At 37.9% G+C, this 15,114-nt stretch overlaps 1 protein-coding gene across 3 annotated transcripts in view; it reads right to left on the reverse strand.

Moving 5' to 3' along the window:
- The window catches only part of IBSP (integrin binding sialoprotein), a 231,392-nt gene that overhangs the window by 16,889 nt on the left and 199,389 nt on the right, over positions 1-15,114 (reverse strand). The window contains exons 1-2 of one of the 3 annotated variants that reach the window (XM_007495917.3): positions 1,103-1,177; positions 310-430 (exon numbers count right to left, since the gene is read on the reverse strand). The gene's annotated coding sequence lies outside the window, so the exon portion shown is untranslated. Of the gene's footprint in view, positions 1-309; positions 431-1,102; positions 1,178-15,114 lie in introns of those variants that run through there. The other 2 variants (XM_007495918.3, XM_056803176.1) reach the window with 2 other exon arrangements.

Genomic DNA, 15,114 nt, shown 5'->3' on the forward strand with positions numbered 1-15,114 from the left:
GGCAGGGTTTTTTTATTGTCTATAAAATAAAATGCAAACTTGTCAATATGACATGTAAGTCTCAATAAATGGATGCCAGTCTAGTTTTGGAGCCTTAAGAGAGCTCTATTTTATTTTTATTGGGAAATAGTGTGCATGCATTCAGTCCTTAAGAGCATAATCTCCTCATCTCAGCCCATCACAATCCTATTTTCATTCAAAGGGTAGCTTGTATCATCTCTCTGGTGTCCTTTTCCCTGATCTCCCCAGGTGTCAGTTGGCTTTCTGTCTAAATCATGTTGGCTCTCTGGACTCTCCCCCCCCCCTTACCTTATATTATATTTATCTGCATAAATGTTGCATTTCCCAGTAAACTCTTCAGTGCACCAAGGTATGGGCTGCCCTATTTCCTCTTTTCGCCACTTGTCACTTGTCACTGAGAAAAAGTTGACTAAAATGGAATTGATTTCAATTAAGAAAGCTTTTAGATGAAACAAGAGACAAAAACAAGGCATACATTGGGAAACAAGATCTAAAAGGCAACAATCAACCTACAATACCTGTGTCCATAGATGAAATGCCAAGACTGCACGTATACATCTCTAAGCATATCATTGGAAAGGGGAGTATGCAGCATTTTATCCTGTAAGCTCCCTAATTAAAGGACTTTTCACTCTATCACTGTGTCCCCAGGGCCTACCACAGTGCTCAGAATATAATTTTTGAAACATTTGATGCATAATAGGTTGAAGTCTATGGCATAATGAAATGCAAAGACAGCTTTCTTCCCCCTTTTCTTTGGTTGTATCAAATTAGCACTACAGGAATGATTAGTGGAAGAAGGGAAAGGGAAGATCACAAATGAGGATTGGTAACACAGAAGCAAGAATCAGATCAGTGATTTCCAAGTGAACTTTTGATTCTTTCATCAAGGAGTTTGGGCTTTAGATGGAAGAACACATCCTTGTGGACACACTCTAAAAATTAAGAAGATACAACCAAAAAATCCCTAAATTACATTGCATTCTAGAAAAGAAAAAGATTTCAGAATTTGACATTAAGAAACCAAAACCAAAGCCTCCCTCCCTCTCACCCCATTCCAAATCAGTGGAGTAAAACTCACCCTTCTGCAGCGCTGAGTTGGGCGGACAAGCCAGCAGGAGTGAATGAGTGGACACAGATTTAATTTTTCCTCTGCTCATCCGTTCCTGCTGGATATAAACTATTTTTTGTTCTGTAGCAGCCAATCACAACTACTGCCAATGTGATGTCAGAAAGAGGACTCTCATAAAAAATGAAAAAAAAAACCCAACCTTCCTCACTTTTTCTGGTCCTAGGTTTAGTTTATAAACATGAAATGCTTTTCTAGTGCCAGGAGGTTTGCATTGTGGAATTTAATTGAAGGTTTAAGTTAAGATGAATGGTTTGGCTTCTGAATGTTCATAATAATGTTCGGGATTGAATTAAGATAAATATTCAGGGCATCAGACCATTTTGGAAAATGATTTTTACAAAATAATTCCTCTCCACTGAAGCAGTGTTAGAAGGAAAGGAAGCTGGGGGTCACCTTCACAGATGCAGCACTGAATGAACAAAGTAAAATTGTATGGAAATCTCAGCCTAGAGAATATACAAGCCTAACAATTTCCATTGCAAGACTAATTTTGTGCTCCCACATTTCTTTATACTCAAGTGAAAAAACTGATTACGCCATTTTTATTGATAAGATGTATTTCTCAGAACACATGGCTGCAGAACTCATGCCAGCAACATTGGAATTGAATTGGTGGGATCCAGAGAAGATTTTTAAGGCCCTTCTTCACTTAAGGGTAGACATTCACATACAAAGGTGTGAAGAGATCTAAATTTTAATTTTTTAAAAATATATTTTACTTCCCTGGATTGCATGTAAAAACAATTTTTAACATTCATTTCTTTAAAATTTTGATTTCCAAATTCTCTCCCTCTTTCCTACTCTCCATCTCCTGTTCCCTCCCCTCCCCTTCCTGAGATGTTACAGATTTTACATGTTCAATTATGTGAAACTTTTTTTCCATATTAATCATTTTATGGGAAAAAATTTAACAAAAAAAGAAGGAAGAGAAGAAGAAGAGAGAGAGGGAATAAGAAAGAGAGAGGGAAAGAAAGAAAGAGAGAGAAAGAAAGAAAGAAAGAAAGAAAGAAAGAAAGAAAGAAAGAAAGAAGAAAGAAAGAAAGAAAGAAAGAAAGAAAGAAAGAAAGAAAAGAAAGAAAGAAAGAAAGAAAGAAAGAAAGAAAGAAAGAAAGAAAGAAAGAAAGAAAGAAAGAAAGAAAGAAAAGAAAGAAAGAAAGAAAGAAAGGAAGGAAGGAAGAAAGGAAGGAAGGAAGGAAGGAAGGAAGGAAGGAAGGAAGGAAGGAAGGAAGGAAGGAAGGAAGGAAGGAAGGAAGGAAGGAAGGAAGGAAGGAAGGAAGGAAGGAAGGAAGAAGGAAGGAAGGAAGGAAGGAAGAAGGAAGGAAAAAGAAAAGAAGAAAGAAAGAAAGAAAGAAAGAAAGAAAGAAAGAAAGAAAGAAAGAAAGAAAGAAAGAAAGAAAAGAAGAAAGAAAGAAAGAAAGAAAGAAAGAAAGAAAGAAAGAAAGAAAGAAAGAAAGAAGGAAAGAAGAAGAAAGAAGGAAAGAAAGAAGAAAGAAAGAAAGAAAGAAAGAAAGAAAGAAAGAAAGAAAGAAAGAAGAAAGAAAGAAAGAAAGAAAGAAAGAAAGAAAGAAAGAAAGAAAGAAGGAAGGAAGGAAAGAGAAAGAAGGAAAGAAGGAAAGAAGGAAAGAAAGAAAAAGGAAGGAAGGAAGGAAGAAAGAAAGAAAGAAAGAAAAGAAAGAAAGAAGAAAGAAAGAAAGAAAGAAAGAACAGAAAGAAAGAAAGAAAGAAAGAAAGAAAGAAAGAAAGAAAGAAAGAAAGAAAGAAGAAAGAAGGAAGGAAGGAAGGAAGGAGGAAAGAATGAGAAAAAAGAGAAAGAGAGAAAGAAGAAAAGAAAAAATATAGTATGTTTCAATCAGCATTCAGACTCCACCAGTTCTTTCTCAGAAGGCAGATGGCATTTTTCATCATTTTTGTCTTAGATCACTGTGTTGCTGAGAATAACTTGGCCATTCACAGTTGTTCATCAAAAAAAAAATACTGCTGTTACTGTGTACAATGTTTTTCTGGTTCTGCTCACTTCACTTGAATCAATTCAGGCTCCATATTTTTTAAATGGTCCAAAACCCCAATAATAATGGAAATATAAATCAAAACAATTAAAAAAAAAAAACCTCTTCCCTTCCATCTTGGAATCAATACTGTGTATTGGTTCCAAGGCAGAAGAGTGGTAAGGGCTAGGCAATGGGAGTTAAGTGACTTGCCCAGGGTCACACAGCTGAGGCTAGATTTGAACCAGGACCCTGTGTCTAGGTCTGGCTCTCAATCCACTGAGCTACCCAGCTGCCCCCAATCAAACAACTTTGAAGCTTTTCACCTCACATGCAAAAAGTTGTCAAACATGACAAAAAAGAAGTTACTATTGAAAGTGTTTTGGAAAGATAGACATAGTTGACCAATCTGCAATTAGTATAGCCATTCTGGAAAGCAATTTGGAATTATATAAATATAGTGATTAAAATATCTGTATACTTCAACTTAAAGAGTATATTGGTAAAATGAAAAGTTTCACATACACCACTTTTTGTGGTAGCAAAGAACTGGAAGCAAAGTAGATGTCCATCAACTCAGGAATGGCTGAATAAATCATGGTACATGAATGAAATAGTGAATCACTTTTCTCTAACAAATAATAGGTGTGATGAATACCAAAAAAGCAGGGAAAGACTTCCATGAACTTGTGCAGTGATATAAGCAGAGCCAAGAAAACAATATACAACAACCTAAATGTATAGAATAACCTCAAAAAAATTGAAAATTAATATTGAGAATTACCAAAGAATAAGCTTGATCCCAAAGAAAAGGTATGAGAAGATAGCTGTCCCATTTCCTTTGCAGAGCTAATGGATTGATTCATGTGGAATATTACATATACTATCAGATTGTTACAATTTACTGATTAGTTTTGCTGATTTTTTTTCCCGCTTCTATATCTTTTTCATTTATTAAAAAAAACATTCTTTGATTCCTTTCTAGGAGCATCCTGCACCCCTTTGGACTTTCCTCTAGATCTTCAGTTAACATAGATATGTACCTCCTTATTCCACTCTGATGAGCATCCTGGGTAGGACCTAATCTAATCATCCTTTGAATTCCACAGATCATCCTTTATACTCTCAATCTCAGTGAATTACCTCATTCCTGATTCACCCCATCCTCCTTTTCTTATCCAGAGTTGACTTGGCAAAACATAGAACCACTAAAGTAGTTATAAAACCAAATCTTTAATCAGGAAAGAGATACATCCTTAATAATCAGCGGCTACACAGAGCCAAATGCTAAATACTATATAGACCCTGGGGGCTCTGGGAACTGTGTTTCTGAGAGAATAACCACTCCAGATGATTTTCCAAAGAACAATAAAACATAAGGATCTTATATATGTTTTGGGGAACTAAGGACTGGGAAGTATGATTGTTGGGCTTTACAATGGCTATAAGGAAATGAGAAATCCAAGACTAGAATATCAGGGAAAGGCTTACAATGGATACAAAAGGAAGAGTCCAGCCAAGGACCTAGGAGAGGACTTTGATGAAATGGGAGAAACTTCTAAGACAAAAAGGGTACTTAATATTTGATTATATCTACTGGTCCCACCTAAACAGGGATCATTAAGTACTTAAGGTCTATTGTTTCAGTATGGAACAAGGTCAGTCTGGGACTCCCCTTAAGGTATTTCACCAAGGAACAGTGGCAAACTTGGGTTTCCCAAAAACCCAGTTGATACTGGGGCATAAAATCCCCATACCCTATTTCCTTGGAGAGGCAATGTGTCAAAACTGCATACTGTATTCTGGCCTTTCAACATGGCTTCCAAATTAATAAATTTCTCTTCTTATTTTTAAACTAAGTTTTGGAGTCTTGCATCCTTCTGTCCCAAATCTGGGGTTTCACCTCAAAGCTCTCCCACAATATGATGCTGAGAAGTATATAAATTATTTAAGTTGCCATTCATAAGGCCACAAAGCTTCCAGCTCTAAATTCTACAAGTTGTTTAGTCCCATATTTCTCTATTTTTTATTTTTCTGTTGAATTTGTAAAATTTCTTGCTAGTTGTGACTGTTTGCAATTCAGCTATCTTTTTCTTTATGATTATAAATCTTGTGCTATTTACAGCACATGCATTTAATATAGACATTGGTTCATATCTAATTAAGGTTATAATTCTGGTTTAAGTATTGATGTAATTTCCTTGCTTTGTCTGACACCATGATTGCACTTTTTTTTATCTTTGGGATTTAACTGATAGTATACAAATAAAAAAAAAGAATTCCAATCTCTCAAAAGAAAATTCTTCATAATAGAGAATTGGGAAGATGTGGAGAATGAAGGTAACATAAAAACAAAATACACCAACAAAATTTTATTTTAAAAATACATTACATCTGGCCTCAGATACTACCTAGCTATATGATCTTGGGCAAGTCATTTAACTTCCATTGCCTAGCCCTTACTGCTCTTCTACCTTGGAACCAATACATAGTATTTATTCTAAGATGGGCCATAAAGGTTTTTTTTTTACAAAAATATTTTATTTTTACCAATTACATATAATAACAAATTTCCACACAAGTTTTCTGAAGTTATATGATCCAAATTGTCTCCCTTCCTTCTTTCCCTCTGCTTCCTGGAGATAGTAAGCAACTGGATCTGGGTTATACATGTATTATCATGCAAAACATATGAGCATGAGGATTAAATATATATATATATATATATATATATATATATATATATATATATATCACCAGCTCAAAAGGTACAAGAATATTGACCAGATGATATTTGAGACCAGAGGAATTCAGAAGAATGTTTCATCTTGAATGATTTAAAATGTACCAGTCTGAATTTTGCTCTATCATGCCAATTAGGTTGCCTGATACTCATTTCCCATCTGCCTATGTTTCTGTACTCTTTTTCCTTGACTAGGCTTATAGTGATCTTTCTCTTCTTATGCTTATGGTAAAGAAATGAGCAAATATGACTGAGCAGATCAATTAATCAATCAATCAATCAATTAAAAAGCATTTATTAAACCCTTTTTATGTACCAGGCATTATTCTAAGCCCTGAGAATACTAAGACACAAAACATCTCCTTCCCTCAAGAAACTCACATTCTAAGAGAGAGAGAGTCAGAGAGAGACAGAGAGACACACACAGAGAGAGAACGTGTAAATACACAATTTGTACTTAATTGATCCTCTGTCTTATTTAATTCCTTCTATGACTTATGATGACATTAGGGTTCTGAAATATTTCTCTTTATTTCTCTTATTCAAATGCAAGCACTTTATTCTGGTAAAATCTCTTCTGCTGATCAAGTCCTATATTGAATAAATGAAATATACATATTATATACTATGTATATACATATATATATAATATAGATGTCACCTCTTTTATTTAGGGTCTGCTAAAATGACACAAGAAGGAATGAAGCCATATTTTGGTCTTGTGGTTTTAGGACTAGGGTTAGGGAAGGGGAGGTCTGGGATTTTGCCTTCGATTTCAAGCTAGCCTAAAACCAGAGCCAGGTCTTCCTTGTAATTATATCTTCCTGTAATAGCTCCAAAGGCACCAGCTTTGCTTTGAAGTTCATAGTTCATGAAGGTGAATACCATTCCTCAAGGATCTAGATATTTCTTAAAATGGAATATATTCCATCAAACACCCCAGATATTGGTCTATTGCTGAGCCATGTGGAGGGGTGGCAAAGATAGTTCTTACCTAAGTGCTGGGGGCCATCAGAGCATGACACCTTGACAAAGTCATGTTTGGTAACTGGAGAGACCACAGAGTGGTCCTTGGAGAGATGTGACTGCCCACTCTATCCCCTTTACATGACTTCTTTCATCAATGCCCCTTACCTATGAATTGACATGATTATTATTCCCCCTATTCTCAAAAGAAATAATGCAAGAGCAAAACACATGTACCCTGATTCCCCAAAACATCACCAAAAGATCCGACCCTTAAACCCAATCCCAAAAAGACTATCATGGGTTAACTTTCATTTAGGTACATAATTCCCAGCAAAACCATAGCTACAGGCCAAGCCCAAAACTTTCCCACTCACAGAAGCCTATTCTCATGAAGCCAGCACACAAATCAATCATAGAGGCCCATACACACAGTTACAGTACAGGTACGCTAAGCTTCAATATGCCTCAGTGACTCAATTATATAAATCAGTAACTCAGAAACTCCCTAGTAAGCCACCTGTGATGAAATCATTTATCTTGTATTCTGTCTGTAATCACAATACAAAATATAGAATGTTAATCAAGTGATTTGTTAAAAGTTAATGTATCACTTTTCCAATTATCTCTCTTTGAACATGTGTGTTAGGTAATGTAATCTGCATGCCAAGAAAATGGGTATAAAAATAAAAACCAAGCCTGGGAATGGCAGAGCAGCTGTCAAGATGCAAAGAAGTCCCATGACCAAAATGATTAAGCTGTCTTCCATTTGTTATTTATTTTGACTGATCGTTCACCACCAATTGGGAACCCTGGAGTCTTCAGTGAGGTTGGATCCTGACCGCAGCACCTAAGTATGTAAAGTTGAGAAGGAGTTTTCTAATTATTTCACCACTGGATTGTTGACTAAGGAAAACAATAGGTCCATAAACTTAAAGTCTGAGTTTTCCACCTATCTCTTTTGGAGGACCATAGGAAGAAATTTTGCTTCAAACTGACTACCAAAATAAAGCTTTCATAATTTTAAAAAAGTGTCTACTTGATACATAAAAATATATATGTATACATACACATAAACATAAGGACATACACATACCTAAATGGAAGTGTGAAAGGAATTTTTATTCCCTTTGTCTATTTTAAGTTAATCAATCAAGAATGTAAAGTATCCTTACTTAACATTTAGTAAGTCACTAACAAAGAAAGTTCACGCCTAACAAGCCACAAGCACTACCTCCCCCCCCCCCCCCAGTGCTAGGCAAATTGAAAGCCTGTGAATGATTCCTGAGATGTGATGAGGCGAGCTGATGGATGGAGAAAACTGTATATAAGCAGGAGCCTGAGAGAGATTTGCTCTCTTCATTCTTGAGCTCATTCATTGCTTGGAGAATTCTTGGATTTATTCTTGGCAGTCTTGGCCTTGTGTGTGCTGAAGGTTCTTGGTGATTTTTCAGCATCTTTGGCTCTTTGGATTTTGGCTTTCTGATCCAGACTTTGGATTCTGGTGAGATTCGAATTCATATTCATATTTGTGGTCTGGAAGCAGTAGGATTAGGACTTAGGGTATTTTTAGGCAGGTGATATTTTCTACATCCTTCTTATATGTGAATCTTAAAAATTCTCAGACCCTACTTCAGAACACTTGGCTAAGACCATTCCCCATTTTAAACAATGAAGGGATTTAGATCAGGAATGTGAGAACTCTACTCCACCCATACTTAAGCATACTTTAGGTGAAGATAAAGTTGTAAACTCTTTACTGAACAATGAAAAAGTACTTAACTCATACTTATAGTGAAGCAAAAGCCTTAAGCTAAGTCTATTTTTAGGAAGGTGCTAAGTACCTATGAAGATCAGGCAACTTGCAAACTTGTAAGGGGCAAAGAGGTGTGAACTTACTCAAAAGTTTAGTCTACTCAGGTGTGAATTACAAATGGTCTGTCCTTTGGAAAATGTCTACTGTGAGTGGTAGATGTGAGAACTTAGGGGAGGTGGCATAGGAGAAAATTCTCTTTAAAAGGAGGTCAGAAAAGGCCTCTGGGAATTCAGTTTGCCACAGCTGATTTGGAGCTTGGACTAGTTGGAGTAACTGGGTCTCTCTGAACACTAGAATCTTGCTTGGGACAAATCTTGTGGTGAGTGGATTAAAGACTGACTGATCTCTCTCTTAAGGCTTAAAGCCTAGGCTGGCCTAGCCCTTTTCTCATTATTTCCTCTTACTCTCTCTCTCTCTCTCTCTCTCTCTCTCTCTCTCTCTCTCTCTCTCTCTCTCTCTCTCTCTCTCATTAATTCTTTACTTGTATTAATTAAAATCTCCATAAAAACCCAGCTGACTTGGGTATATTTCATATTTGGGAATTTTTCCCTGGCGACCACTTTATTTTTAATATAAAATACATATCTTTGTGGTCACAGTTTAAGGCAACCACTCTTTTATCTGTCACAGTTTAAGGCAACCATTCTTTTATCTGTTGCATATATTTTCCACTTAAATATGTCTACTTTGCTGTAAATAAAGCTATTGACAGCCTACTGACTCATAGTTTAACTTTAACTTTTATAAATGGTGACCACAACAATACTTCTTTTTATCCATTATTATCTTTGTCAAACCAAATTTTTAACTATTACATTTGGCCACCCAATTTTAATTATTACAGATGAATGGGTAGAATTTCCTTTCCCTCTTAAATATGGAATTTGGAAGCCTCCTCACTTCTAAACCATAAAAAACGGCATTTATGTTGTTGACCTGAGTCACTACAACAATGCCATAGCAGAATATGTATTCTCCTGAATACATATTTAAAATTTATGTTACAAAATATGTGTAATAAAAACGTGTATGTACATAATCATTTTGTTATAATTTTTCCTACTTAGGTTTTCTTTAAACTTTGATTATCCTCTGTCTCAGTCCCCACCCTTTCCTTTGATTAATTTTTGGCCATTTCTGACTCCTTTTATAGACAATATTGGCAAACTAGTCTTTTTTGACTTCTTACTTCACAAAATAGCTCAAAGTCTCTCTGACCATGATATCAATCTTTTAAATTATATAATGTTTTAATCCATGAAATTATTTTATTTGTCTCTACCTGAATGTTACATCTAAAGCAGCAAACTACTACTCTGAACATAGAGCACACACTTGATTCTGGGTCTAGCTTGCTATCCAAGTTCCTACTCCTGAATAAGATCCCTAGTGGCAAGTCCCAGAACTGAAAAACATAATAGGTGCTTGGGGACAGCTGGCTGGCTCAGTGGATTGAGAGCCAGGCCTAGAGACTGAAGGTCCTGGATTCAAATTTGACCTTAGACATTTCCTAGCTGTGTGAACCTGGGCAAGTCACTTAACCCCCATTGCCTAGCCCTTACCACTCTTCTGCCTTAGTACCAATATGTGGTAGTGATTCTAAGACAGAAGGTAAAGGTTTTTAAAAAAAAAACATAATAGGTGCTTAATAAATATTTATTGAGTTGAAAAGCTCTTTCATGTTGAAGATTGTAAGTCTAGCAAGGGTTCTGGAGATGTTATGCCTGGAATCTGAGGTTTTGCTCTTGTGGTGGGAACCTTGGAGTTGAGGCCTGTTGTTTGAGGCTCTTGGTCACTCCATGGTAATAGAGGAATGAGACATTGTTTTTCCCATATATAGTACTCTGTGAGTTCAGCCTTAAAGCAAGAAAATTATTGGGAGCATCTTCTTACCTACATATGATAATAGATTCAAGCTTCCCAGTCTAGTTTTGAGTACTTGTTGGTAATCAAAAGTTGTCACCATTGTAGTGATCCATGGGGGCAGAGTAAATGCAACTTCCTCGCATTTTGAGACCAGAGGCTTCCAGATTCCATATTCCAGAGGGAAAGGAAATTATCCCTATTCTTCTAGTACTGGAGATTAAAAAAGTTTGTGTTGCACAGAAACCTTAGTGTCAATTGAAGACCTTAACTCTCTAGATGTTCTATGGTCTTTGGAGAGCTGCAGTCAGCAGAGTAGATGTAGCCTTCAAACAGAATAATAGGCTTGGGCCAGTAGGTTCTCAGAAAAAGAAGCATATAAACATCTGAGTGGTATTCAAACACTAACTCCACGTTCCTGGATCCTGGACTAGGTCCTGGGTCAGGACCTGTGGTAAGGAGAGCTGTAGGGCAACAGAATAGCAGTAGACTCCCCATAACATGGTTGATGAGGAGGGGGGGAAGATAAGTTGAAACTGAGTTACCTATGGGCTCTATGAGCTACCTATGAGATATCTAGCAGGTCACTGAAGAACTGACAATTTCATGGAGGATGGTATAGAGGAAGAAGGAAAGAGGACTCTGGACAGTCTTGGGGGGAAACTACATTTGTGGTGCATGACAGAGACAATGATCTTGCAAATAAAACTGAGAAACATTGGAACAGGTAAGAAAAGAACCAGAAGAGCAGTGCCATAACAGCCAATGGGAGACAAGAGATATCAGAAAAGTGGTGGTTAACAGTTTCAAAAACTTCAGAGAGGTCCAGAAGCATTAGGATTCTGAAAGGCCATCAGACTGACCAATTATAATATCATCAGTCATTTTAGGGAGAGGAATTTTAGCAGAGTGGTAGGTCAGAAACCATACAATGGATTGAGAGAAGTAAATGGTAAGTGAAGGAAATGGAAACAAGTGCATTATTATTGTTTAGGCATTCAGTAAGGTCCACCTCTTTGTGACTCCAAACAGTTTTCTTGTCAAAAACACTGGAATGGTTTGTCATTTCCTTCTTCAGTCTGTTCCCATTTTACATATGAAGAACTGAGGCAAAATAGGGGTTGTAAATTGCCCCTGGTCTAGTAATTATCTGAAGCTTGTTTTGATCTCAGATCTTCCTAACTCCAAGTCCAGTGCTCTATTCACTGCACTACCTAGCTAGCATAGAAGACTATAGTCAGAAAACCTGGGTTGTCTGGGTGCTAGTTTCCCCAGTTTCTCAACTCTTAGGTTTGAGAAGATTCTCTGAGAGATTTCAGCTTTCACTGCTACTAAGCTGCCATCTTTTCTCACAACCTCCTGCTGTGGGGAAGGGGAGGTAGGGAGTTATCTAAATGTGTTGCCTCCACCTTTTTACCTTCTAATTACTTTTTTAAAAAAAGATTCTTCTCTTCCCTCTTAGAATCAATACTGTGTGTTGGTTCCAAGGCAGAAGATCAGTAAAGGGCTAGGCAATGGAGGTTAAATGGCTTGTCCAGGGTCATTTTGCTAGGAAGTGTCTTAGATCAGATTTGAACGCAGGACCTTTAGTCTCTATGCCTGAGTCTCTATCCACTGAACCACCTAGCTGCCCCTTCTCTAGTTCACTCCTAAAGAATGCATTGCCTAAAATTTGATTCTGAAGCGTTGTGGTGTGAAGCTCTAGACTCAGATTTAGGAAAGACTTAAATCAGAATCCCACCGCAAACATTTGCTAGCTGTTTGGTCATGAGCAAGTTATTTTCCGTCTCTAAGCCTCAAGTTCTGACTCCTACAAATTTAGATATAATAATAGGGCCGCCCCACAGGGTGAATGTTATGAATAACAAAATGTATGAGTAAAAAAAAAATTATTCCATGTTTATGCAAAGATGTTTGCCTGGGAAGTCCCAGATCATCTAACATGGAGGCCACTGTGTTCCCTCTCACATGAGTAGGGGTAGCCTCCTTCATCTTTAAAGGTGGCCAGACTGACTGAGCTAGGCAGTGGCCCTCTGTCTCTTGAACAATGTCCTGTGCTCTGTCTCTGACTCTAGAGCTTGAAATTGCAATTCACTCCTAGCTTTGGCTCCCTTCATCACACCAGTGAGAAACAGAAAGAACTAATAATTAATAATTTCGGATATTTTTTAATAAGGCAGTAAATAGTTTTGAATTTCTTCCCTTCAGAAATACCTGCTCATATCTTTTGACTATTTATTTAAAAAAAAAACAACCACAATAAAACCCTACAATCAACACTTCTAAGGAAAAACAAAAAGCAACAGTTTACCCAAAGGATCGACTGGAACTTAAATTCTTCTAAAAACAAATCAAAATTCTGGATAATCTGAAACAATTCACAATCCTCCAACAGGCATTTTTATTATCCTATTATCCTCATTTAACAGAGGAGGCCTCTGAGATCTGAAGAGACTTACAAAAGATCACACAATTAGTAAATCCAAGAGGAAGAATGAGAACTCAAGTCTCTGGCCTTCACATGCAGTATCACACCACCTGAAGTCACAGTTAATGTATATGTGTTATCACATATACTACATGAAAAATATGTCAGGTCATTAGCATATAGTGATGTTTCTGAACATGGTTACCCTTCAGAAGCAGGATCAAATATGTAAGAAAACACCATTCTTTAATCCACGGGGTCTTGATTTTTCATTTGATTTTGTGAGCATATAGTACCTTAGAAGACGAGTTTAGGGTTTTTTTGGTTTCATTTTGTTTTTTTTGGGAAAGCACTGATCTTCCCACCTCAAATTATAACTTTCTTAGACCAGTGGTTCTATGCTTTTGGTCATATATGGCAAGTATTACACAATAAGGTCACTTGCTGAAATATGTTTCTAATGGTCAAAAACATGCTGGGATCTACAACTTTCCCAGTGGAGTGCAATATTATTTCATTCCACTTCCTATTTTGATTGCAAACAGTTTCAGCCTAAAGAATTGTACTTAGCTATACTTTAAATTAAGCAACAATTAGGTTAGAACACTGGTACCTAAACCTTAACTGGAAAGCTTATTCCCCCCTTTCTTTTTTTCTATTGGTTGAGAGCACCACCATTTCCCTGTTCATCTCTGCTATTCATCAACACCATAATCCACTACCACCATCATCAATGATATAAATGACTCACATTTAGATAGCTTTTCTCAGGTATGTTTGAGTCTTCTGACCTCTCCTTTCCCCTATGATACCACATCTTTTGAGTTCCCTGCTACTTAAACTTGGTTAGTTTTTCCCTAAAGAGTCTCGAAAACATCCTTGATGTTTTTTGGTTGAGAAGATTGACATAAAATCCAGATTTCGTAAATACAAATGATCCCAACACAAGGAGTCACCGGCACTTCAGGCTTGACACATGCTGTTCAACATTGTAAATGTGGAAGCCAAGGACCTGCTCTCAAAAGAAGCAATGCTCTATATGAATAACACAGAAATGGGTTTTGAACAATAATACAAGTATAACCCAGTGGAACCATTTGTTGGATTCGGGAGGGGGGAGGAAAGAGCAGTGGGTGGTGGGGGATCATGAGTCATGTAACCATGGAAAAATATTCTAAATTTTTTAAAAAGAGTCAATGCCGACTTCCGGTTAAGATGGCGGCTTAGAGAAAGCTGAAGTTCAGATCTCCGGAAAACCCTTCCCGACCGATCTCAAACTAGAAGCTCCTAAGGTGCCGAAATTCAAAACGATCAACAGCACAGACCCTGGGAACCCTCCTCCTGGACCTGGACCCGGTTCAAAAGGTACGACTCCCCTTAAAAGCCAGAACCCGAGATCCCTCGGACCTCAGGGGTAGGAGCGCAGAGTCCAAGGCTCCCGGAAGCGGCAGCCGCGCGGGGCTCAGAGAGCAGGGTCTGAGGAACAACAACCCTCAGGGTCTTCTACCCAAGTCCCAGTCCGGGTGAAAGTTACTGCCTGGGGCTTCCGCTGCAGAGAGCCCTTCGGTCCGGGTGAAAGTTACTGCCTGGGGCCTCCGCTGCAAAGAGCTGGTCGGTCTGGGTGAAAGTTACTGCCTGGGGCCTCCGCTGCAGAGAGCTGGTCAAAACAACAGCAACCCTCAGGGCGGGCAAGACAGCCTCACGGGCTGGATCCTGCTATCCAAGTCTCAGTGAAAGTCTGTGCTCTCGGAGCTTGGGGAAGCGGCAGCCCATCCCCCCGCAGGCCGACGAAACAGCCTCACGGCCAGCGATTCTGAAGGCAACTTCCGGAAATCGAGCCAGGGGGAGAGTGTGGCCTCGTGGTCCGACCCTTCCATTCCAGTTCCAGTGAGGCATATTCAGTTTAACCCAGGGAAAGTCATAGAACCATCTGCCCAGGACTAAAGCCTCTGATCACCAGACAAAGACAAGAAAAGCCAATCCTCCACGTTCAGAGATGACAAACTCCACAGAAGCACAGAAGCCCCAAAATACCAAGAAAAATAAGAAGAAAGGGGTGACTCTGGACACATTCTATGGAGCCAAAATACAAAATACAGAGCAGATAGAAGAAGATATACAAGAAAATTCTCCAAAATCTTCCAAAGGAAATAGAAACTC

This window comes from Monodelphis domestica, chromosome 6, assembly GCF_027887165.1.
Source record: "Monodelphis domestica isolate mMonDom1 chromosome 6, mMonDom1.pri, whole genome shotgun sequence".
NCBI classification, from domain to species: Eukaryota; Metazoa; Chordata; class Mammalia; order Didelphimorphia; family Didelphidae; genus Monodelphis; species Monodelphis domestica.